The following is a 23,136-nucleotide window of genomic DNA, read 5'->3' on the forward strand; positions in this document are numbered from 1 at the left end:
AGAAGAGACACCAGATTAGGAGACACGAAGAGACATCCAGGATGCCTGGGCACAGGGAAAAGGCCACGTGAGGACACAGGGAGAAGGCAGGAGAGATAAACTAAACCTCCAACACCTTGATCTTGAAATTCTAGCTTGCAGACTTGCGAGAAAATAAATTTCTGTTGTTTAAGCCATCCAGTCTGTGGCATTTTGTTATGGCAGCCCTAGCAAACTAATACACAGAGTAATGTGCATGAGCCATTTGTGGGGAAAATGTTGATGTATTGTTAAACTGATGTGAAAGGAGAACTTAAAGGGAGGAAGTTACTTAACATCAACTAAACAGCAGTAATAATAGCAAGTCACTATATGCTGACCTCTTCAAAGTTGCTTACATGCATGATCTTATTTAATTTATACAATAATCCCATGAGGTAGTCATCATCATCCCTATTTTATAAATGAGAAAATTGAGGTTTGGAAGAGTCGAGTGAAGACTTAGGTCACCCAGGTTCTGAGCAGTAGCCTGGGACCTGAACCCAGGTCTGGTACCAGAGCTCCTGTGTGTGCTCCACCATCTTGCCAAGGTACATCTGTCGCAGGGTGCAGTCCACGACAGTGTCAGAGACCTTGTGTAGTCTCTGAGGCATGTTTTCTCAAAAGTGTTAAACTTCAAAGGGATATGCCTTCAGAAATACATGGAAATATTACAGCTGAGGAGATTTTGAAAGTTTGCTGATGGATGAAATGATGTATTTGTGAACTTGAGAAGGCTTTTATATGGGGACAAAATTGATTTTGCAGTAGGCAATGACTGAGTAAAGCAAACAGGTACAAATGTGAGACTTGCAAAAAAAAAAGTGTAAAAGAGTCAGCCTAAAACATCCCAAATTAATTTGTATGCGAAGAGCTCAAGCCCTCTAGTCCTTCGGCAAATGAACCAGTGCCCGTTGGCAGAGGTGCTAAGTTGTCAGCATTCTCCTACAAGTGAATTGCAGAAAATGGATTCAGTTCCAGGTCTTTTCATTTAATATCTAGTTCTTTTCTCAGTAAACAAATAAAAAGATTTAAAAAAATATATTTTATTCTCACTAAGAATTTCTTCACCAAAAGCATATTAAAAGGCTTTTAAAAATCCGTATTTATTAAGGAAAACACACTGCTTGATTACACCACTGATTACTATCTTTTACTGATTCCAAAGTTTAGGAGGAGTCTATTAACTGGAAATGCAAAGCAATTCAGAAAGCAAACCACAACAAAATCTTGGGAGAATGAAATACTTTGTCACAAAAACTTTCGATCTCTTATCATTCCTGTATTGTTCTCTAACTTTCTTGAAGACTGAGTTTGTGTTGACTTTTGCTTTCATATTATCTACAGTTTCTAACACTGATTGAACTGGATTGAATTCTGGTCTTCTAGGAATCGGCCCAAATATCAGTCAGTTTCCTTTGAAGTTAGTTCTATTTCTGCTTCTCGCTTAGCAGAGGAGAATCAAGATTATGTTCCAGATTTTCTTGACCATGGCTGCTCTTGGCGTATTTTAAGTGTATAGTCTGCCTATTTGGGTCTAAATTCACTGTAACAAGCCAAGAGTCTGACTAGCTTGAAATTTGTATGTGATATGGAAAAATGTGATTTTAACATGTAAAGACAAAAGAGTACCCTTTATCCTCTATTGTCCTAATTTCTTTGGGGCAAAAGATTAATTAATTGCAAGAAGGAGAAGTGTGCTGCCTCTAATTATGTGGTATGTGTAAGAAAAGTCCAGCTCAAGTGCAAGAATGCAGCCTCTTTTGTAAAACAAGACCTGACTTGGGTATATAAAAGCAACACTGGGAATCAGACCAGGAAAAGAAATCAACCCAGATGTCACTAAGTTTTATTATGAAAGTAACAATGGCATGAAATCACTTTTTTTTTTTTTAAATTCAGAAACAACCTACACTTATTCTCAGTGAGAACTCATTATTGGTCCCCGGTTGAACTTTAAAAAGATTTAAGCTGAAAGAAACCAAAAGCTCAGAATGCACCAGAAAAATTCTCCTTAATTTAATGATTGGAAAAGAATAGGATAAGTAGAAGGTTAGATGTAGCATCAAATCTTTTCAAAAAAAAAAAATCTACCAGCAAGGCCACACATTGTCTCATCAAGTGGGACTAAGTATAACAGTGACTTCTTTCAACAGAATTGGGTAAATATTTGACCTCCAATGTCATTATGGTTAATGTATATTCTAGACCTCAGAGGACAGTAGGATGGAAGACTTGCTTTCTGATTGGCTCTCTAATAGTCTTTGCTTGCTTGGGAAAGACTAATAATATACTCTGTCCTTAACTTGGTGCAATCAACTCTTAGCTGTTCAATAGATAAAACAATAATGATCTCATCCTTTGATCTTTTAACTTTGTGTGATTTGTAAATCAGTACATAATAATAATAACTTCTGGGTTAATTATTAGCTCTCAGAAAATATTCTCACCAATAGCCTTCAGGGCTAAAATTCTTTTATTTAATTCTGAAAAGATTGAAATATAGTTGCTGCATATCCAAGTCTATTACAGTTACACTAATATTTCTAGAACTCATATCTCTCTTGTAATTCCCTATAAGGATACAACAAACTCCCCTATATTAAATTACTCATTTTGATAACTATGTGAGAAGAAGATGCACAGATGGTATTTCTGAGAATGGCATCAAAGCATTTAAAATGCTGATTGGCAACATGTCACATATTTATATGTGAGATGAAAGTCATCTTTTGGCTATGGGAATGCTGCAAAAATAAACACACTTTGGTTTCTGATGCAAAGTTTAAAGTTCTCATGGCAATATCTGTTTGTTCACTTTGCTTACCAGGTACAATAATATACTCGACATGTATCAGTCAACTGCATTTATTAATCACCCACTGTGTGTTCAGCGTCTGGTGCTATGGAGCCTTGGCGAGAAAGACATTCAAGGACTTCATAGTGTAATGGAGGAGAAGAAGAAACACAAATGTGTACATGTAAACAAGCAGGGCTGGAAATGTTTAAACACACACACACACACACGCACACACACACATAATCCTGAGCATCTGTACAAAGACAGGTGGAAAAGACAAAAGGTAGGTGGATAGAATGAGTTCAGCAGCTGAAACGAGGTGAATTTTGTTTTGTTTAAGCTGTGTTAGAGTTTGAACAGGATTTGTCTTCCATTTCCCTTTTTTTTTTTTTTAAGACAGAGTCTTGCTCTGTCGCCTGGGCTAGAGTATAGTGGCATCATCATAGCTCACTGAAACCTCAAACTCGTGCGCTCAAGCAATCCTCCTGCCTCAGTCTCCCAAGTAGCTGGGACTACAGGCATGCACCACCATGCCTGGCTAATTTTTTCTATTTTTTGTAGAAATTGGGTCTCACTCTTGCTCAGGCTGGTCTCAAACTCCTGAGCTCAAGCAATCCTCCTGCCTTGGCCTCCCAGAGTGCTAGGATCACAGGCATGAGAGCCACCGTGCCTGGCCTGTTTTCCATTTCTTAAAAAAAATTGAGGAATCATATACATACATGAACCGAATTTTTTATTACAGTTTTTATGTAGCTAGGGGGGCTCTATGGAATTTGAAGGGAGGGAAGTATATTTCTAGTGGAGAGAAATGCTCAGACAGTAGTTCTCAAAATGTGGTCTAGACCTATGGTCCTCCACCCCGGGGCCGAGGGACAGTCTGTGGCCTGTTAGGAAGCAGGCCACAAGCAGGAGGTGAGCAGCAGCGGAGCCAGCCAGGATAGCCGCTCCCCATCGCTTGCCATCCCCACTCCGCTGTGGTCCGTGGGAAATTGTCTTCCATGAAACCAGTCCCAGGTGCCGAAAGGTTAGGGACCACTGGCCTAGACCATTAGCATCAGCTTCACCTGGGCGCTTGTTAGAAATGGGCATTGCCAGGCCCCACCCCAGGCCTACTAAGTCTGAAACTCTGAGGGGGGGCCCAGCAATCTGCATTTTGACAAGTCTGCCGGGGGATTCTGATGCTCACCCAAGTTGGAGAATGACTGCTCTGTGAGATGGCTGTGAGTCTGGAGCAGGGGTAGCATTCCTTTGAGATGGCAAGGCCAGAGGCCAGCTGGCGTCCACAGGCGGCATTCTACAAGACAGAAGCATTTGGTGAGGAAGGCGCAGTTAGTGAAGCCTGCAAAGCTCACCACCAGGAACTTCGAGAGGCTACATTGAGCCCTCTGAAATGGTTATGTCAGAGCCAAGATACTGAATCAATATCTTCAGGGAATTCTAACTTTTGCATTTTTCTGACTTTTATAAGCATTTCGAACAGTGTAATTCCAAGAGGCTTTTAAATCTAATTTCCTTTGCTTTTAAGGAAAAGATGAGATGTTGGGGAGGGGGCTTATAGGAATGAGTGGCTGGTAGTAAGGTGGTAAAAATAGGATATTTTTTTAAATTTTAAAATATGATTTTTAAAAGGAATTCTTGAAAGACATTGCTTTAAAGCCTATACACCTGGAGCGAAACACAATAGAATAAATTAGTAATAAGAAAAGCTAACATTTATTTTGCTCTTATTATGTGCCAGGCATGTTCTAAAGTATTTATATATGTACATATATATTAATTCATTAATCCTCCCAACTTCTGAGGTAGGGCCTATTACTGTTCTGATGTTATAAATGAGAAAACTGTAGCACAGAGAGGTTAAGAAACTTGCTCAAGGCCACACAGCTGGAGGTGGTACTAGAGCTCAGGCTTTCAGGCTATGTTTTTAACCATGACACTATGTTATGCTGGAAGAACTGAAACACTGGGAGACAACTATTTCTATTTTCAAAGAGTGACTCATTGTTCTAAGTCGTTTGGCATGGGTATTAGGCTTCAGGGCCTGATGACTTTCTTATTTAATTTTCTGGTTGGCCGGCAGAGTATTTCCTGGGCCTGCCCAGTTCTCACAGAAAGTCGCTGAGGCTGACTTCTCGGTAGGGTAAATCAGTTACAAAGGAAAGGTTAGGCTCAGTGCCCAGAGAAAAGCTGGACAAGACTCTGGAATGATTCCCCCTCAGCCTGGAACAGTTTACCTGGGCCTCAGCAGCCCCTGCAGGTTTGGGGGGCTCCTAAAAGTCTTGGGCCCCTCCCAGAATGCATGGAGAGCAAGTTCCATGGGACAGAGGGCGTTAGAGGGAGGAGAACAGAAGACACGGTTTGTTGATACCGTCTTGCCTTCCGTGGGTCATTCTCAGGACAAACAGTGGTCACCATTTATGTGTGAAGAGCATGGCCTTTGGGGTCAGACAACAGCCCGGGTTTGAGTCCCAATTCCTTCACTCACTGGAAGTGTGAATGTACTGCTAGTCCTCATTTTCCTCACTTACAAAGTGCAGATGTTAGTACTTACCTTCGTGTTGTCGAGAAGACTAAGTAAATAATACACTTAAAGTTCTTAAAACAATGCCTGGCACGAAGCAGGGACTGAATGTTCGTTCTTCTTGCCTATTGACCTGCTGCCGCACGCCTGGCACTGTTCTATGAGCTTTTAAGGACACTAATGACCACGTACTACTATTTTGCAAAACAACACCATGACTTAGGTATCTCCCATTCTGCAGGGGAAGAAATTGACCCTTGGAGGGGTTCCCTGCCCCAAGGTGACCCGAGCAGGGAGGGGCACAGGCAGGCTTTACTGAGGGGCCTGCGCCCACGGCTTGGCAGGGCCGCTGTCCCCTCTCCCTCAGACAGACATGCACCCCGCTGGATTGAAATAATTGTCTCTGGGGTCCTGGGGACGCTGCTGCTGAGTTACTGCTTTGTTCACTAGTTTTAAAGCTAGATTTGAAGCAGCTTTTAATCATTTTGCTCATAAACTTTCAGCACTCGGTGGGAGTCCTCCCCACAGGTTGTCTTATGGATGCATCAGCGCAAGAAATGTTTGATGGGGGCCTGCGATTTGCTTGTCATTTTCTGCCCACGTGAATGATGGATAAGTGGTTTGAGTCTCCTACGAGACTTCCTCTTAGGGAACGAATGTAGAGCGGCAGTCGCATTCCCTGACACTTCTCATGTCTTCTGCTAGGCTGTCACTAACACACTGACATCGGAAGCTCGGAGCCCTCTGCTCGTTGCGTACACATGAAGAGACAGCTCGTCCAGGTCAGCAGAGAGGAATATGACCTCTGACCCCTGCCCTCTGGCCAGAGGAGAGTCCCAAGGCTGGATTGATGTCAATGTCATCCCCAGGTACACTGCTCAACCTCATGTGGCTGCAAATTTAACTCGTTATTCTCTAGTTAGTCACACAACAAGTTTGGGCGTCTTTAGTAAATTGATTTCCCTCCCTGGTGTCTTGTGGTGTGCATGCCAGACAAGGCAGGGCAGTATTTCAGACCCCAAAGTAGGTGCCCTGGATGTGTTGTAAGAGACCGAAAGCCAAGGAGTATACTAATGGGCCATCAGTTCACATCTGTGCACATTTTATTGCTATTTGCACAGTAAATCTTTTGGCTTTATAATATTTACTTTGAAGTATATTGTATACCGAGAAAATGAAGCAAGAAACAAAATGCATAATATCAATGACTACAGAAACTGTATTTGACTTTTAAGTATCAAGTTGAAACATATGAAATTGAGTATCTTTAATATTTTTGACTGATGAAAACGAAATATCTCTTGGGCAACAATGGATGTAAAATTAGGTGAAAAAAGAAAAGATTCAAAAATACCAAAATGGAAGTTCCCTCTCATCCACCACATGTTATCAAGACAAGTGCTAAAGTATTAGAGGAATTTTAGCTAGAAAATTTAGCACTATCTGTATTGGAGAGAGATGGAAACTCTTTTATAATGCAGGTGAGATAAATTTGGTAAGACAATATCAGAGGGAAAATATTAGCAGGGGCATTGGCTTAACCCCTCTGGGTCTCGGTTTTCTCATCTGTAGAATGGGGGCATTGCATTGGACGATTCCTAGACTTTTCAGTATGAAGAGTCTGAGCCTGAATGGGCATTTGAAATGGGGATGGGATTGAATATTGGCTCTCCATGAGTTAAGATGCTCCAGACCACACAGAAAATCTTTCTTGGGGATGCATAGAAAAGGCATACCAGTTTAGGATTGATGTCTTTATATACGTTCCTAAGTCCTGTTTGTTTATTTTTTTTCTCACTCTGTCACCTAGGCTAGAGTGCAGTGGCATCATTATAGCTCACTGCAACCTCAAACTCCTGAGCTCAAGCTATCTTCCTGTGTCAGCCTGCCAAGTAGCTGGGACTACAGACATGCCACCATGCCTGGCTAATTTTTTGTTATATTTTGTAGAGATGGGATCTCACTCTGTTGCTCAGGCTGGTCTCTAACTTCCGGCCTCAAGGAATCATCGTGCCTCAGCCTTCCAAAGTGCTAAGATTACAGATAAACCATGCCGGGCTAGGCCTGTTTAAATTTAACATTAAACAGGAGCATTCCTTAACAGGTGCAGTTGCTGCACCCCAGAGGATTTTAGTGGACATACACACAATGTTTTGTGCCCACCAAATTTCTACCCAGTAGAAAAAAAAAATCCATTTATAACTTGGACCACAAATAGAAGGTGATTCTTGTTACCCTCAGACTTGAAAACGTCTTCCTCATTGCAGTGTGGCAAAGTGAGTAGGGCATACACCCTCTTCCTCCTCAGAGCATGCCGAGGATACAGGAGGCTGTGGACAGGGAGGGAACCTTTTCTGGACTGTTACTAAGCAAGTCAGGTAAGAGCATTTTACAGAATGCCCTGGAGAGAAGCAAAGTCTCCTTGGCAATGTCATGATAATATCTGTGTTTTCAAGCAAATCCAAGAACAGGAATTAAAGTCAGTTCTTCAAATGGTAATATGATCCCCATACAAGGAAGTGGCATGAGGCTAATAGGTAGTATTTTCAAAATACCAATAATATGCCAACCCTCTTCTAAGTGTTTTAAATGTATTAGTTGTCTTAATCCTGACAACGCTTTGAGTTCAGTACCTCTTATACAGATGATAAAACTGAGGCACAGCTGGGATGTAAACATTGCTAGTCTGCACAGAAATGGATTAGAAAAATCTAGGTAACACAGGAAGAAGAGAAACCTACCAGGGAACACAAGGATTCTTTCAGTTGGGAACAGTGGGAAGAACTGGATGTTTCTATCTTAGCCCCACTATGTTTCACTTAATAGAACAATAAGACCATATATCATTTCATTAAATACATTACACACACAAGTAGTTCTCATTCTCAGCGACTCTGTTGTCTTTATAAATACTAAAACGATGAATCTGCGTGTTGTTAGTGGCGTGCAGAGTTGGGGGTGTACTGAGTGGGGTTACAATCCCAGCTCCACTACTCGTGAGTTGTGTGACCCAAGTAAATTGCCTAATGAGTTTAACAACTCCCACTGCACAGAGCTGCTGGGAGATTTAAATGAGATCTTATGTCTAACGTAGTTAGCACAGCACCTAACACATAGTAAATGCTTAATAAATAGTGACTAAATAGCTGTTTCTAGAGTCCCCGAACAAGGTAAGCCACGTCCTTCCACAGCGCTCGCTTTGCCTGCTTTAATTGGGGTGTGACACTCTATAAACCTGCTCCCCAGGGCACATAGACCCAACAAATAGAAAGAGATTTAAAGTAATGAACGTGTTCATTATCTTGCCAATTTTATGGGCCAGTCAAGCGGGATCTGCCCTAATCACAGGAATGAAGTGATAAAAGCAATGCTGCCAAGCTCCGATATTCGTGGGGGCAGTTCTTCCCATAAGATGCCTCCACTGAACTTCCCTTTACCCCATTTGCTTTTTCCACTGCTGTGCACGAAGCCGGAGCCATGGGTATTTTCATTCCTAGTGTTCTCACGTGCTGTTTTTTTCATCTACTAAAAAGCAGTGAGCTTAAGAAAAGTTCAATTAAAATGAAACATAAATATTTTCTTTCTTACTGTGTCATTAAAAACTCCCTCCCCACTCCCCAAAGTTACTTGGCACCCACCCAAAGAAAATGTTTTCCCCTTCTGGCCCCCACTATTTAAAGCGTCGAGGAAACAGGTCTGGTAGTTCTGTCTCGACAGGATCCTCACATGGGGAGAGGAGCAGGGGTTTCAAAGGCCTGGAAAACAGAGAACAAAGTAGAAAAGCAAGCAAGGGGAAAAGGGTGGTGAATGAAGGGTAAAAGAGGGAGGGAAAAAAATTACTTCACAAGACAAGCCTAGAATGGACAGGTTCTGGAAGGTGACATCTTATCTTGGGTTTCTGCATAAAGGTTTAAAGCTCCCAGTTAGGTGGTGGCCTCCTCCAGAAGAGAATCCAATCCAACACTGTGCCTGGTTATTTATCACCAATTCCAATATTATTCAGTATAACTGATAGTTCAGATTTACCTTATCAGGTGAAAGATCATCTTCGTGGGCAGCAGTGGCACTAATATTTATTGAGCGTATATTATCTGCTATGAAGTTAACGGGGATTAGTTTCTTTAGTCCTTAAAAAAAAAGTCTGATGAGCTAGGTGCAATTATGATCCTGATTATAAATATAAGAAACCTTATGTTTAGGGAGGTTGCAACGAGTAGATGTTTGAGCCACATTCAAACCCCACCAGCCAGAATCCAGAGCTTGTGCCGCTGTCATATTTTTATAGTACACGCCAAGCTTTGGGACACCTTTTCAAACTTCTTCCTACTGTAACTCCTCTCTCTCTCCCTCCTCTTTTTCCTCCTCCTCCTCTCCCTTCCCATCCTCCTCCTGCTTTTTCTCTTCTGCCTTCCTCTCATTACAGTCAGGTTCTATTTCGTAAGTGGTGGATCATCCAATTCTATTTCCTATCACAGAGCTAATATACTCCTACCAGGCATTTTCCCAACAGCTGCTAATCCAGTGAAATCAGGATCAGTCACCACAGGAAATTCAAATAGAGGGAACTGCTCCATCTAGAGTTCCACTTTGCAAATAAGTTATTTGTTATTTCCATTTAGTACTCTTCCTCTCTTCCCAAGAAGACTTATGCCTTGTCTAAACATTAGACTTTCTATTTTCTATTCCAGGTTAGGCCAAAAATAAAGCTATCTCTGGTGGCGTGCTCGGCGAGTGGCTTCCTGTCGGTATTTGGAGGGCAGCACATTCCTTTTCATCTTCTCTTTTCTAAACAAACGTGTCTGTATTTCGATCTTTTTTCCTAGGGAACTGCTCTTCCCTTTTTTCCCCCATACCCTGAGCTCTCTCTTCTACTCTCTTTGTTTTAGCCAGTTATTTAACAGCTTCAGTTTCTGTCCTGCTCACTTTAAAATAACATAATAAAAACTGAGGTCGTGCTTTTTAAAACCTCCTCATTCTTATTTTAGCAGTGTCAGTTTGCTACTCATTGTTCCTTCTTTCATCCTTCCTCCCTTCCATCCTTCCTTCCAAGTGTATTTGTTTAGTACCTAATAGGTACCAGGCACTGTGCTAGGCTCTGGGATGCAATGGTAAACAGAAATAGATAGAGTCCCTGCCTCCGTGGAGCTTATAGTCTAACGGGGAAGCCAGGCAGAAGCCCAACAATCACATGAGATGGTGTAAGTATTCTGTGACACAGTTTGGTTGATGATGACAAAGGAGTTTAAAACACGGGGACTTGGCCTAAGTAGGGAGCAGAGGGTCTTTCTCAAGCGCCCCTCAGGAACTGAAACGGGGGTAAGAGCTGAAGAGTGAGGAGGCAGTGAGCTGGCAAGGCGGAAAGGGAAGAGTGTTCCAGGTAGGGCAATGTGGGCGGTGAGAGCAGAGAGTGAGGAGGGAGGACAGAGATGCAACAGGAAGAGGGAAAGGGAGGTGGCACAGAGGCTACGCGGAGCTCTCGGGGCCAGTTCAACCAGTCCAAGTCTGTGGAGCAATGGGGAGCCTGCGAGAGGCTGCTGCCGTATCTACGGGAGAGATGACCACAGCCTGGACCATGCCAAGGTGGGGTGGTACAGGTGTGTGTGAATGACATTTAGCAAATAAAATTCACACCACTTGGAGATGGATGAGGTTGGGGTTGGGGCAGGGAGGGCCGGGGGCCACAGATGACTTCACCGATTCTAGTGAGATTGAATGTTTTTCCTTCCGTTCCCCTCCAGTGCCAGGGGGGATAGGTCTGTAAGTTGACATGTGGGGTCTTTACAGAGCTGAAATGGTTAGTGCTGCCCAAAATATTTGAGCAACACTTCTCAGGTGTGCCGATTAGCCAAACTGGAAGAAGGATGTTGACTTTCAGTTCTTGCCTTTGTTTTGTTCCAGCTGCAGAAATCATTTTTGGTGGTTCTTCGACTCCAGTAAACAACAATCCCTGTCCCTTTATCCCTTTGATGGCTTGATGGCTGGTTCCACTTCTGTATTTTCACTTGGACACAATTCTCACTGACAGTAGAAAGTTCAGCACCAAGACCTGCAGCTGTGAAAATACTTGCTCCTCTCTAGGACTGTTAGTACTCCTGGGAATCATGTCACAGTGCCAACCGCTCGCTGGTCCTGAAGTGACCCTGTTATTTTGGGAGGCAGTAAAGGAAATGATATTTTGAAACCCAAAGTGGCACTCTCTGTGGGCCCTGAAAGGTGTGTAAGTGATAAAACACTCACTGTGCTTAAGGACCAGGGAAACAGACAGGTGCTGGATGCTCCCTGGACTCTCTGTGCCTGCAAAATAGAGCTGAGCTCTGTGACATAACCCAGGACCAAAGTGTTCTCTTCAGTTGAATAATTAGACAACAGAGGTGGTCAGTTTAGAAAAGCCACCTCTTCTTCTGTACCTGCTTTAGGATTTTTATTATAAACAAAACACAATCCTCAGGTAGATTGAAGAGCATAGGAAAAAGACTGCTGGAACTTCTATGCGCTGAGCCCGTGTTTTATTCATCTTTGTATCCAAGTGCACCCACAGAGCTTGTCATGTAGTAGGTACTCAACAAATGCTGGCTGGATAAAGGATTCATCTGTGTTCTCATGGGGTATTTTATAGTACGGTGAGTTAAGAATTTTTTGCCCCACCTGGTAGAGATAAACACTTCCTGTGCTCCTTATATCTTTTGAACATTATTTAGCTACAAGAATGCTTTAAAATAAAATAATAAGGGATTCAGTTTTAGTATGATTTTACATATACAGATAGATATACTTGCTGACTAGGTGCTGATAGAGTGCTCTCCCTGGAAGATGCTTTTGCAACCTGAATTGCACTAGGATGAGGTTAGCGATGTGGGAGGAAGGGAAAGTAAGGTAAAACTCACAGCTTAATTTCTAGACAGGATTGCTATTTTAAAAATATATTTTAGTCCGGGCGCGGTGGCTCATGCCTGTAATCCTAGCACTCTGGGAGGCTGAGGCGGGTGGATCGCTCGAGGTTAGGAGTTCGAGACCAGCCTGAGCAAGAGCGAGACCCTGTCTCTACTAAAAAGTAGAAACAAATTATCTGGCCAACTAAAAATACATATAGAAAAAATTAGCTGGGCATGGTGGTGCATGCTTGTAGTCCCAGCTCCTCAGGAGGCTGAGGCAGAAGGATTGCTTGAGCCCAGGAGTTTGAGGTTGCTGTGAGCCAGGCTGATGCCACGGCACTCACTCTAGCCCGGGCAACAGAGCAAGACTCTGTCTCAAAAAAAAAAAAAAAAAAAAAAAAAAAATATATATATATATATATATACATATATATATATATAAAGTGCTTCTTGTGTACCCAGCATAGGCACTGGGGGGTTTACTGGTGATTTGTAATTACCCAGAACATGGTCCAGTGGTCACCTGTTCTTTGAACAGTTGGTCTGTTCTCTTGATTGGGGTTCTGGGCTTCCCCACTCTCAGTCCTCCAGTCGGGGCCCCATTCCTTCTGGTCTGTCCTGTTGGAACAGTCTCTTTACACCGCAGTCTCAACTTCCCCTTGTTGCTGGGTTACTGTCTGTTCGTGGTTCTCAAATTGTGGCCCCCAGACCAGTGGTAAAAGCATCACTTGGGAACTTATTAGAAATGCAAATTCTTGAGCCCCACCCTGGGGCTCCTAGTGAAGAAGGAACTTTGTTGGTTGGGGCCCAGCAATTTTGTTTTGATAAGCAAATGATTTTGATGTGCTTTCAAATTTGAGAACTGTTGTATGTATGTAAAGCTCGGTTCTAACCATATTGCCTCTTTGCTCAACTTTAATCACCTTTATTGCCTTCCTTGCCAACAACAGTCTAAGCATGTATTTTTACATCCTTCTATCCAATGCCTTCTATAATACAGCACCAGCTTATGTTTCTCTGTCCATGAAGGTGTATCCCCCACTACAATCCTAGCGGATTACTTGCTCTCCCTCTCTTCTCTCTTCTTATAGAAACTATACTCATTCCTTAAAGCTCATTTATCTAAGTAATTTATACATGTGGATTTAAAACCAATTGGTGTTGAAGGGTCTATGAAGAAACACAACGGGCCCTACCCCACCTCTCAACCCCACTCTTTCCTACCCCAAGTTCCATTCCCCAGGGAAAACCACCTTAACTTTTTCTATTTTAATTTTTTTTTGCAATTACTATTCCTTATATAACGAATCTGAAAATATTTCTATTTAAAAATAATTAAAATTTTATCTATTGACTTTTATGTTTATCTACTAACTTTTTGCCATGGTAGATAAAATTTGAATAGGTAAAATTTTAGGTGGATAACATTCGGTAGACACCCTACCTCTCCTCTTCACTCTTCCCACTATATCCTCAGTTAAATCTTGATCTTGTGCCAAGTTCATCCTTTTCATGGAAGGTTTTCAGATTTTGCTCTCTTCCCTGCTGTTACAGTGCTTTGCACCTCTCTTTTAATGCATGTCACGCCCCACCTTGTATTACAGCAGCGTTCATAGGTGTGCATTTCCAAGCCCAACTAGGCAGTAAGAGCCAAGGAAGTCTAACCTGTGTTTTACTTTCTCTGCATCCTTTCAGGGCCACACACTGGGCCTAGGACATAGTACAGTCGTGTGTCTCTTAGCAATGGGAATATGTTCTGAGAATTGTATTATTAGGGGATTTCATCATTGTATGAATATCATAGAGTGTACTTACACAAACCTGGGTGGCATAGCCTACTGCACACCTAGGCTGTGTGGGCCCATTGCTTCTAGGCTACAAACCTGTACAGCATGTTACCGTAGGCAACTGGAACACAATGGTAAGTATTTGTGCATCTAAATGTATCTAAATATAAAAAAGGTATGGTAAAAAGATGGTATAAAAGATAAATAATGGTACATCTGTATAGGGCACCTACCATGCCTGGAAGTTGCCGGACTGGAAGTTGCTCTGGGTGAGTCAGTGAGTGGATGTGGAGGCCTAGGACATTACTGTACACTACTGGAGTCTTTATAAACACTGTACACTTAGGCTACACTAAATTTATAAAAAAAATTTTTATTTAATAATAAATGAAACTTGGCTTATTGTAACTTTTTTATTTTATACACTTTTAAATTTCTTTAACCTTTTGACTCTTCTGTAATAGCACTTAAAGCACAAACACATTGTATGGCTGTACAAACACATTTTCTTTCTTTATATCCTTATTCTATGAGCTTTTTTATTTTAAAAAAAAATCTTTTTTTTTAACTTTTTCAACTTTAAAAAAAAAAAAAACAATGACATACACAAACACTTTAGCCTAGGCCTACACAGAGTCAGAATCATCAATATCACCGTGTTCCACCTCCGCATGTTGTCCCAGTGGACGGTCTTCAGGGGCAGTGACACACTTGCAGCTGTCGTCTCCTGTGACAACAATGCCACGTTTGTACTGCCTCCTGAAGGACCTGTCTGAGGCTGTTTCATAGTTAACATTTTTTTAAAAATAAGTAGAAGGAGTACACGCTAAAATGATGATAAAAAGTATAATATTGTAAATGCATAAGCCAGTAACATAGTTGTCTATTATCATTATCAAATGTTACGTGCTGTACATAATCGTATGTGCTAAACGTTTATACGACTGGCAGTGCAGCAGGTTTGTTTACAACAGCATCACCACCAATGCATGAGTGATTTTTATGCTATGACGTCATTACAATAGCTATTTTTCAACTCCATTATAATCTTACAGGACCACCATCCTCTATGTGGCCTACTGTTGACTGAAACGTCATTTTGCGGTGTGTGACTGTGCACACTAAGTGAATGTGGAGAATTTAACAGTGCAGTGAAATATTTGCCCAACCTTGAACCTTGGTGCTGTTGCATCAGTGCTAGGAATTACTAGGAATGTGTCTTCCCTTCCCAGTGTGGTTTGCTAACATTATTGTGGAGAATAGTACACCTGGAGTCTGGAGACTTGAGCCAGGCCAGTCTTCCTGGTGACCCAAGGCAACAATAATATCTATGAACAGAGTTGTAGTGAGGAACAAATGCAACAACATATTTTATAAATATAAAGTATTATGTTGATTCCTTATACTTAAAACAAAAAGGCAGCCCATTTTTTTGTTGCACATAGGGCTATAAAGAACATTAACAACAACCTTTAAATAGAAATTTTCATTGTTAGATCATCTAGGGATTCTTTCTCCCAGGATCAGTCTAAGATTTTGGGGGGTGAGGGGTGGCGAATTGTATTCTTATTGCCTCAAGTTTGAAGCAAGAAAATTCAAACATTTAATACCATTTGCCTGTTCTTTCTTGTTGATGAGAAATCAGCATTCCTGCCAACCTTTCAGGCTTTAAAGGGATTTCAAACTTTATCTTGATTTGATGGTTAAAAAAATTTAACCAAAGACACGTTTTCTAAGCCCTTTTCTGGCCCTACCCATTAGAAAGTGTGAGCTTCTGTTCTATCGAAACTAATTAAACCTTAAATGTATAACCAACTCTCAATTACCAAGGTTAATGGGACTACATGCATACATAATTATATCTTACATTTATACAGTGCTTTTAACTTCTTCAAAGCATTTTTCACTGTATTGCATATATAAAACGGATGGATTTTTTTTTTTTTTTTTGAAATTCACAAATAAGGCAAAAAAGGAATCTTGAAATCAATAATTTCAACTTTATACATTTCCAGAGCTATTAGGGCTAGTAAAATTGCCTAATTGGACTTTCATGACTCTACTGTCTTCTTCGCCCCTCTCAACTAAAGGTGAGAAATGACCGAAAGATCTGGAGCAAGAAGGAAAGGGAGCCAAGGACCTGGGCCATCCTCAAACTAGATCATTAGCTCCGGGGTAATTAAGAATAATTGACTGTATGTGTGACTCTATCCAGAAAGGCCAGAAAGAGATGAAAGGTATAGGAAATGATGCGTAAGTAACAGGATTTACGGGACTCTTATTGTCATGCACTCAACAAGCATTATTGAGCACCTACTGCATGCCAGGGATTGCGTTGTTCTCAACACAGAGGACACATCCAGCATTGAACAATGCAGGCAAAGATGCTACTATCGCTGACATGACCTTCTTGAATGGCGAAGACAGACAATAAACAAGAACATAAATATTCAAGGTAATTCCAAGTGGCACCAAACACTGTGACGTCCATAAGACACAGGGATGTGACAGTGAGTGCTCTGAAGAGGGGATGCTGTTTTAGATATGGGAGCCAGGGAAGGCTTCTGCAAGGAGGTGATATTTGAGTTGTAACCTGTAAGAGGAGGAGGAGTTCTGAGAAGGTTTGCTAACCAGAATGATGCAATGAATGAACTGGCTACATACGCTAGAGGGAGGGAGGTTGGTCAAGGCCAACCCCAGGTCTGCAGTTATTAATTTTGTGTTCTTTTGTTGACAATCCTAAAACCTCTCCAGGATCCCTGATTTATTGCCTCTACAATGGGCGTTGCTGATCACCTTGCCAGGGGTGCTCTGAGGAATAACAGGTAAACAATTGTGAGGAGCTATATAAATGCTAAATGATGATCACGGTAATAACCTTTTATTCGAGTCAGCGCTGTGATAGGCAGCGCACCCTCGGATGCCCTGGCAAATGTGGAAATCAATACGGCTGCTCCCCGGGCACAGCGGCACCATCCTTTAAAATAGAAAAAATAAATGAGCCGATGATCATGATATTCAAAGTGGTTAGTGATCAAATAACTGTCTTGAGAAAAAGCTGGTGTGTGAAGTGTAAAAGGGGAGCAGCAAGATAACGGCACATTGCAGCGCAGAGCAGGTAGAGGATGAGTGGGGACGGCAACTGGCTGCCGGCCGGGGCCCGCGCCGCCCGCTACAGGGTGGCAATGCCACTCTCATCAGGACGAGGCGCTGCCACCACCGCAAGCACTGGCAGACGGAAAGTGGGAAGAGAAAGAGCCGGATCAGCAACATCTTTGCCAGCAGCCCCATCTGGCCCTCTTGGCCTGGGTAAACCTCCCCTGGGGGAGGACTAAGAAGCCAGTACCAAGGGCCCTTCCTTGGAAGGGCACCAAGGAAGTGGGGAGGGAAGAGCGGAATGAGCGTGGCATTTTTTCCTTTCTTGAATGAAATGTCAGAACTATCCCAGCGCCTGGAGAGACTTCGTAGTCTTCAGACCTGAGCCTCTCTACACAATTAGAGACATGAAGCCATCCCTCTAGTTGCTCCTTGTGTCCCCAAAACCTTCTCCTTTTTTCCTTTTCGCAAAACCTCACCCCCAAAATGTTACATTAATACCACAAAATTATGAATTCTTTTTTGTGGGTCCTACCATGTCTGTGATATAAATATTCATGTGTCTGAGTGTGCTTTCCTGTCTCCCACCCCACATCAGCAATTGTTGTGTGCTATGTGGGGACACACACACACACACACACACACACACACACACACACACCCCTCCTTTGTGCAGCCCTGGTACAGCTATTACAGAGTGCCTGTGGAGTGTAGGCCACATAGCAGAGAATTTTAAATTATTGTTGCTTCTTCTCTGAAAAGCAGAAAGGAGAAGAAGAGAATACAGAAAAAAAATCTTCTTTTTAAGTCTGATATCTGACACTTAATACTTTGTTGTATGTGGTCTGAACAAGCCCCTTTCCTGTGGTGAGACAGGTAGACTCGAGATGCTCTCTGAGAGGCTGACTCCCAGTGCATGCTTTACTTTTTGAGGGGTGGCTAGAAATTAGGGGGGTTAAAAAGAATACGGCAGGATAATCCTAGTCTTCAGGAAATTATGATTTAGATAGGGGTGAAGGAAGATCAAGATCCTTCAAAAAATCTGACTGATTTTCACCAAATGGAGTAATTGAAAAATGTTAAATACACCCTGATGCGTATTTGAAGTACTTTGGGCTAGTACGCTGGTATGCGTAGTAAGTGCTCAGCAAACTTTCTGCCGGTAGGTAAGGCATGGTATTAATTCCCACCTCCCCGCGTCTCAGGCTGCTTATAACTGCTCTCATTTGTTCAAGGATACCATTTGTTCAAAGGTTTTGTTTCCCAGCATAGTCAAAGGAGGACTCCGGGGAAAACTGTCCTCAGGAGATGTGGTTATCTTCGTGGTCAACTCAGTCTGGACTAGGTTGGTTCATTAGCAGGCCGACCTAAATGGCTTCCAGGTTTTGTTTGGTATTTTTAATGCCTTGGGCTGTCACTAAGGTGGGAGGGAAAGTGATAAGGAAGGAAGAGACCTGCTCAGATCACATGCTCTTACATTAGGATAACCCAGAGCAAACAAAATCCAGTACTGAACCCCAGGGAGTGGTTCCCAGGTACTGTCTTGGACCCTTTATTTTATCTCGATCTTGCCTTTTTTCTTTTTTCCCCTAAGCCTTTATTTCTGTTTTTATCTGGCACTTGGCTTCTTGACTTGCGTTCTCTCCTCTGCCTCGGGTTCTGTTGCTCACTGCTTTGGACTTGATGACTAATTTTGACTTTCCTGCTTCTCATCGTTGGCACTCCCTCAAAAATGGGTTATATTTATCTTCTGGCTCTTTCTACTTCTGGCTGTGCGGAGGTTTTGACCCTGCTCAGCCAAGTTTTGATCCCAGGACTCTTGCCTGGCTTTGACTTGTCTCAGTGGCATCCATACTGGGCTTGACTCCCCAGAGAATGGGGTGGGGGTTGGCAAGAGGAAGGCAAGGAACAGGAAGACTGTCTGGCTCAGTTAAGCCCCGCAGGGAACTGAGGCCTTGCAGACGGTACAGTGTCTGTCCCCTTATTCCTCTCGGTTTTGGTTTTTTTTTTTTTTTTTTTGGTTGTTGTTGTTGTTCCCTCTTGTCTCTAACCCTTTTTCTTTCACTTTTTATTAAATCACAACCTTCTAACTAGTCTATCCTCTTCTAGCATCCTTCCGTAAGACCTAAGTGGGAGAGAAAGTCAGTGATATTCACTAGACAATCCAAGCTGGATAGCTGGGAGAGACTGCCGAGTTTGTGGTGTCTTTATAATACTTATCAAATGCCATTTACTCATGTTAGGTGGCCAACTGCTGTGACTTGCCAAGGAGTCAGTTGGTAGAAAAGTCAGTAATATTTGTCAAATGAATGAATGAATATCAATTCCTAAATGCATGCACATTGTGTCGGGTACTTTAAATAACAGGAAATATAAGGCTTGGTCCTTGGCTCACACCCATTCCCAAAATCACAGAGAGCCAGACCAGGTTCATTATTTCTTCTGGAAAACAAGAAGTTGTCTCTTAAAATGTTAGGAAAGCATTGGTTTCCGCGGTAATAGACACGAGCTAATAAATTGTGGAAGTCAAACGCTTCACTACTATCAGTGTATTTTCTACATAATGTCTTCAAAAACAGCAAAATGCATAAAACAAAACAAGTAGTGAGAAGTGAGCACCCAGGGAACCACCATCCATATCAAGGAGTACAACTTTGACATGATCCCAGAAGCTTCTAATTTCCTGTCTGATATAATAATCTTTTACTTACTCTTCTTTGTAATTTTACCACTTTTATAAACTCTTCAAAACAAAGTTTAGTTTTACCCAGTTTTTAACCCAAATTAGATTTTTAAAAACCTGAACAAACACATGCACATTCAATATTGCACTTAAAAAAGAAAAGATATTTTGAATTGTACTGATCGCTATCGGAGATCAAGACATTTATGGTTTAGTCTACTTTTATGTTTGCTGACTGCCTGTTGACCTACTCCTTCATACTTCAAAGGTATCCTTTCCAGAGCTGCCTTTGGTCTGTACTAATGTTTTCCCTCATTCAAGGGAACTTTGAAGGATACTGAGCTCATCGTGATGAAATGGATGTCGACATTCCATCATCATCACTGTAATTATTCCTAATTTGTACTTTGCTTCAAAAAGTCTCTTCTCCTTCCCCTAAAGTCTGTACTTTCAAAATGGTATCTACAGCTGTAATTATACCTGACAACAAACTGCCCTTACTGCAACATCTTTTTGATCATGTGCCACACCCAGATTATATAATCAGACATCTTCAAATACTCTCCTTTTTTAAAATTCCCATTTATATTGGGCTGTCAAAGAGCTACAATAATAACAATGGCGTTTTTAACACTTCGTGCAATTCTTTTTTGTAATTATTGCAAATCAAACTTGTGACAGATGATCGAATGCTAGTTGACTTATCTACCAAATGGGTCTTTAAACTACTGAACAAGTGTGCTGGGTAAAAACTACAATGGAACTGGGGCGATTTGATCTCCGTACACAATAAAATCAGACGGTGTCATGAATTCAGGTCCAGAATAATCCTGCTGATCACATCACCTTCCAAATTACTCAGCTACTATCAGTTCCCATAAAGAAGGGGTCTTCTTTCGAGTACCTGTGAGATAGCATTTGGGAAAGCAGAGGGGAGCAAAGAAAGCGCCTGGTGACAGGATTCACTGGAGCAAAGGACAGAAGACACAAATGAGAGGTCTGCATTCTTGAGAAGTTATCGGGACCCTAAGTGCTATCTTTCTAAAGCCTACCACATTGCCACACTGCGCTGTAAAATATAATATTCTGTTGTTTATTTTTTTCCTCGATTCAGAATTCATGTATTTCATAAAGAATTAAATGGGGTGAGATATAATCTCATTTTTCTATATATTTGGAGACAGTGACTAGAGTGCTCTGGCGGAATCAGTTGATTCCTGTAGGGGTCTTGAGAAACAAGATGGGCAAGGAATGTTAGGTCAGGTTATAAAAATCCTTACAATGCTTATATTGGGCTTTATTCTTCAGCCATCATTTAGTGGTTGGTTAATCAATCAATTAATTAATTAATTAATATTTGGGCGCACCACGAGGAAAGCTGTTTTTGATGGTTTCTACAGGGATAAAAAAACTGGCAGGGAGTGTAGATGAGATGATACAGCAGTTCCTTACACTTTAGGACATAAGGCTGGACTGTCCAGGCCGTGGGGACAACGGATTGGGAAGAAAGGGATGGCTGCAGCTCACATGAGTAGGGGAGAATTTGGCTTCTTTCCTCTTGGTCATTTCAGCCACTCGGGCTTGATGCTGTTCAACCTTCCTTATATATTTCTCTTTCCATTTATGCTTTCCTTCTTCCTTTGTTAGCCTACCTTTTCTTTCCTATTTTTGCTCTCCTTTTCTTGGCCTGCATTAAAAAATCTCTTATTACCTTCCTATATAGGATGATGACTGAATCAGTCAAGCAGATATCAACTGGCAGATATGGGGAGCAATTCATTAATTGTAGATTTACTGAATAATTAGAATATGTTGCTGCCGTTTTTTGTTTGTTTTTAAAAAATCTTGTTTTCAATTAGAAACGATAGGAAAAAGAGGAAAGGTGATGAGGGAAAAAAGGTAGAAAGGAAAAGGGAGAGACAAAGATCTTCATTTATTTATTCATTCAAGAAATGCTGTGTTTCTAGAAAATACGGCAGAACCAAAGATGCAAAGAAAATACAACAGAGTAAGTGATTTTATTGTAATTTTGTGATATATTTTCCCTTCTAACAGTTGGGTAGAGTAGAAATGCCAGGATGGGAGTCAAAAGACTAAGGTGTGATGGGTATTCTCCTTCCTTCCCTTTATGTACATGTTTTTCATATCAAAAGGTGGAGTCCCCTTGAAACTGGGCTGGCCTTAGTGACTGGCCCAACCAATAGAATGCTGTGGAAGTGACTTTCTGGGACTTCTGAGGCTACACTGTAAGAAATCTTGCCTTTTGGAACATTTACTCTTGGGACACTCCGTTTTGGAAACCAGCCACCACATTGTGAGAACACCCAAGTCACATGGAGAAGCCACATGTAGGTGCTCCAGTTGGCAGCCCCCCAAAGGGTAATCCTGAACATTCTCTACAAGCTGTGTGAGTGAACCATCTTGACGACCAGCCCACTTGAGCCTTCACATGATTGCAGCTCCAGCCGACATCTGACTGTACTTCCTGGGAAACTCCAAACAAGAACTGCCCAGCCAATCCCAGTCAATTCACAGAATAATAAGAGACAATAAATTACTCTTTTAAATTACAATGCTTTGATGTGATTTCTTACAGTAATAGTTAACTAGAACATTGTCTTATTTTATCCTTATATATAAGACATAAAGAACACATATACTTTATCAAATGTTTGAAGATTCATAGTGTGCAACCCAGAATACATGCATATATTTTTTTTTAAAGATCACTTCATTACTCATTAGCCATGAAACTGGAATCTGAATTGACCTATTCTTGATCAGAAACCTTAGCGAGCATTTAAGCAAATATTTTACACACTATAATATTTTGAGTACAGGTCAGGATAAAGTGACGTGGATGTGGCAAAAATAATTGATTTGTAATCAGAAGATGAGTTTAAATTCTTGTGCTGTCATTTGTCACTGTGTGACTTACAGCAAATTATTTCATGTCTTTTATTCCTGGTTTCCAACGCTATCATGAATAGTTATGTGGGGCATAATGACGGTTTGGTTAGCAATAAACCATATATATTAATACAATGGTGGTTCCATAAGATAATAATGGAGCTACTCTACATAGGTGTACCATTTTTTAAATCTTTTATACAGTATTTTTACTGGACCTTGTTTATGTTTAGATACACAATGCTTATTTACCATTGTATTATAATTGGCTATAGCATTTAGTCCAGTAACATGCTGAACAGGTTTGTATTCCAGGAGCAATAGGCTATACCATATAGGCTAGGTGTGTAGCAGACTACCATGTAGGTTTGTGTAAATACACTCTATCATGTTCACACAATGACAAAATTGCCTAATGACACATTTCTCAGAATGTATCCCCATTGTTA

At 41.4% G+C, this 23,136-nt stretch overlaps 2 long non-coding RNA genes across 2 annotated transcripts in view; both read left to right on the top strand.

Annotated features, from left to right (window-relative positions):
* Positions 1–23,136, top strand: part of LOC123646018 — a 78,224-nt gene that overhangs the window by 53,853 nt on the left and 1,235 nt on the right. The window contains exons 7-8 of the long non-coding RNA XR_006737758.1: positions 2,849–3,101; positions 6,045–6,208. This is a non-coding gene — a long non-coding RNA (uncharacterized LOC123646018). The remainder of the gene's footprint in view (positions 1–2,848; positions 3,102–6,044; positions 6,209–23,136) is intronic.
* LOC123646019 lies at positions 16,096–21,950 on the top strand. The gene is made up of 3 exons (XR_006737759.1): positions 16,096–16,453; positions 16,753–16,823; positions 21,931–21,950. It is a non-coding gene; the product is annotated as an uncharacterized LOC123646019 (long non-coding RNA).

This window comes from Lemur catta, chromosome 10 (assembly GCF_020740605.2).
Source record: "Lemur catta isolate mLemCat1 chromosome 10, mLemCat1.pri, whole genome shotgun sequence".
Classification (NCBI taxonomy): Eukaryota; Metazoa; Chordata; class Mammalia; order Primates; family Lemuridae; genus Lemur; species Lemur catta.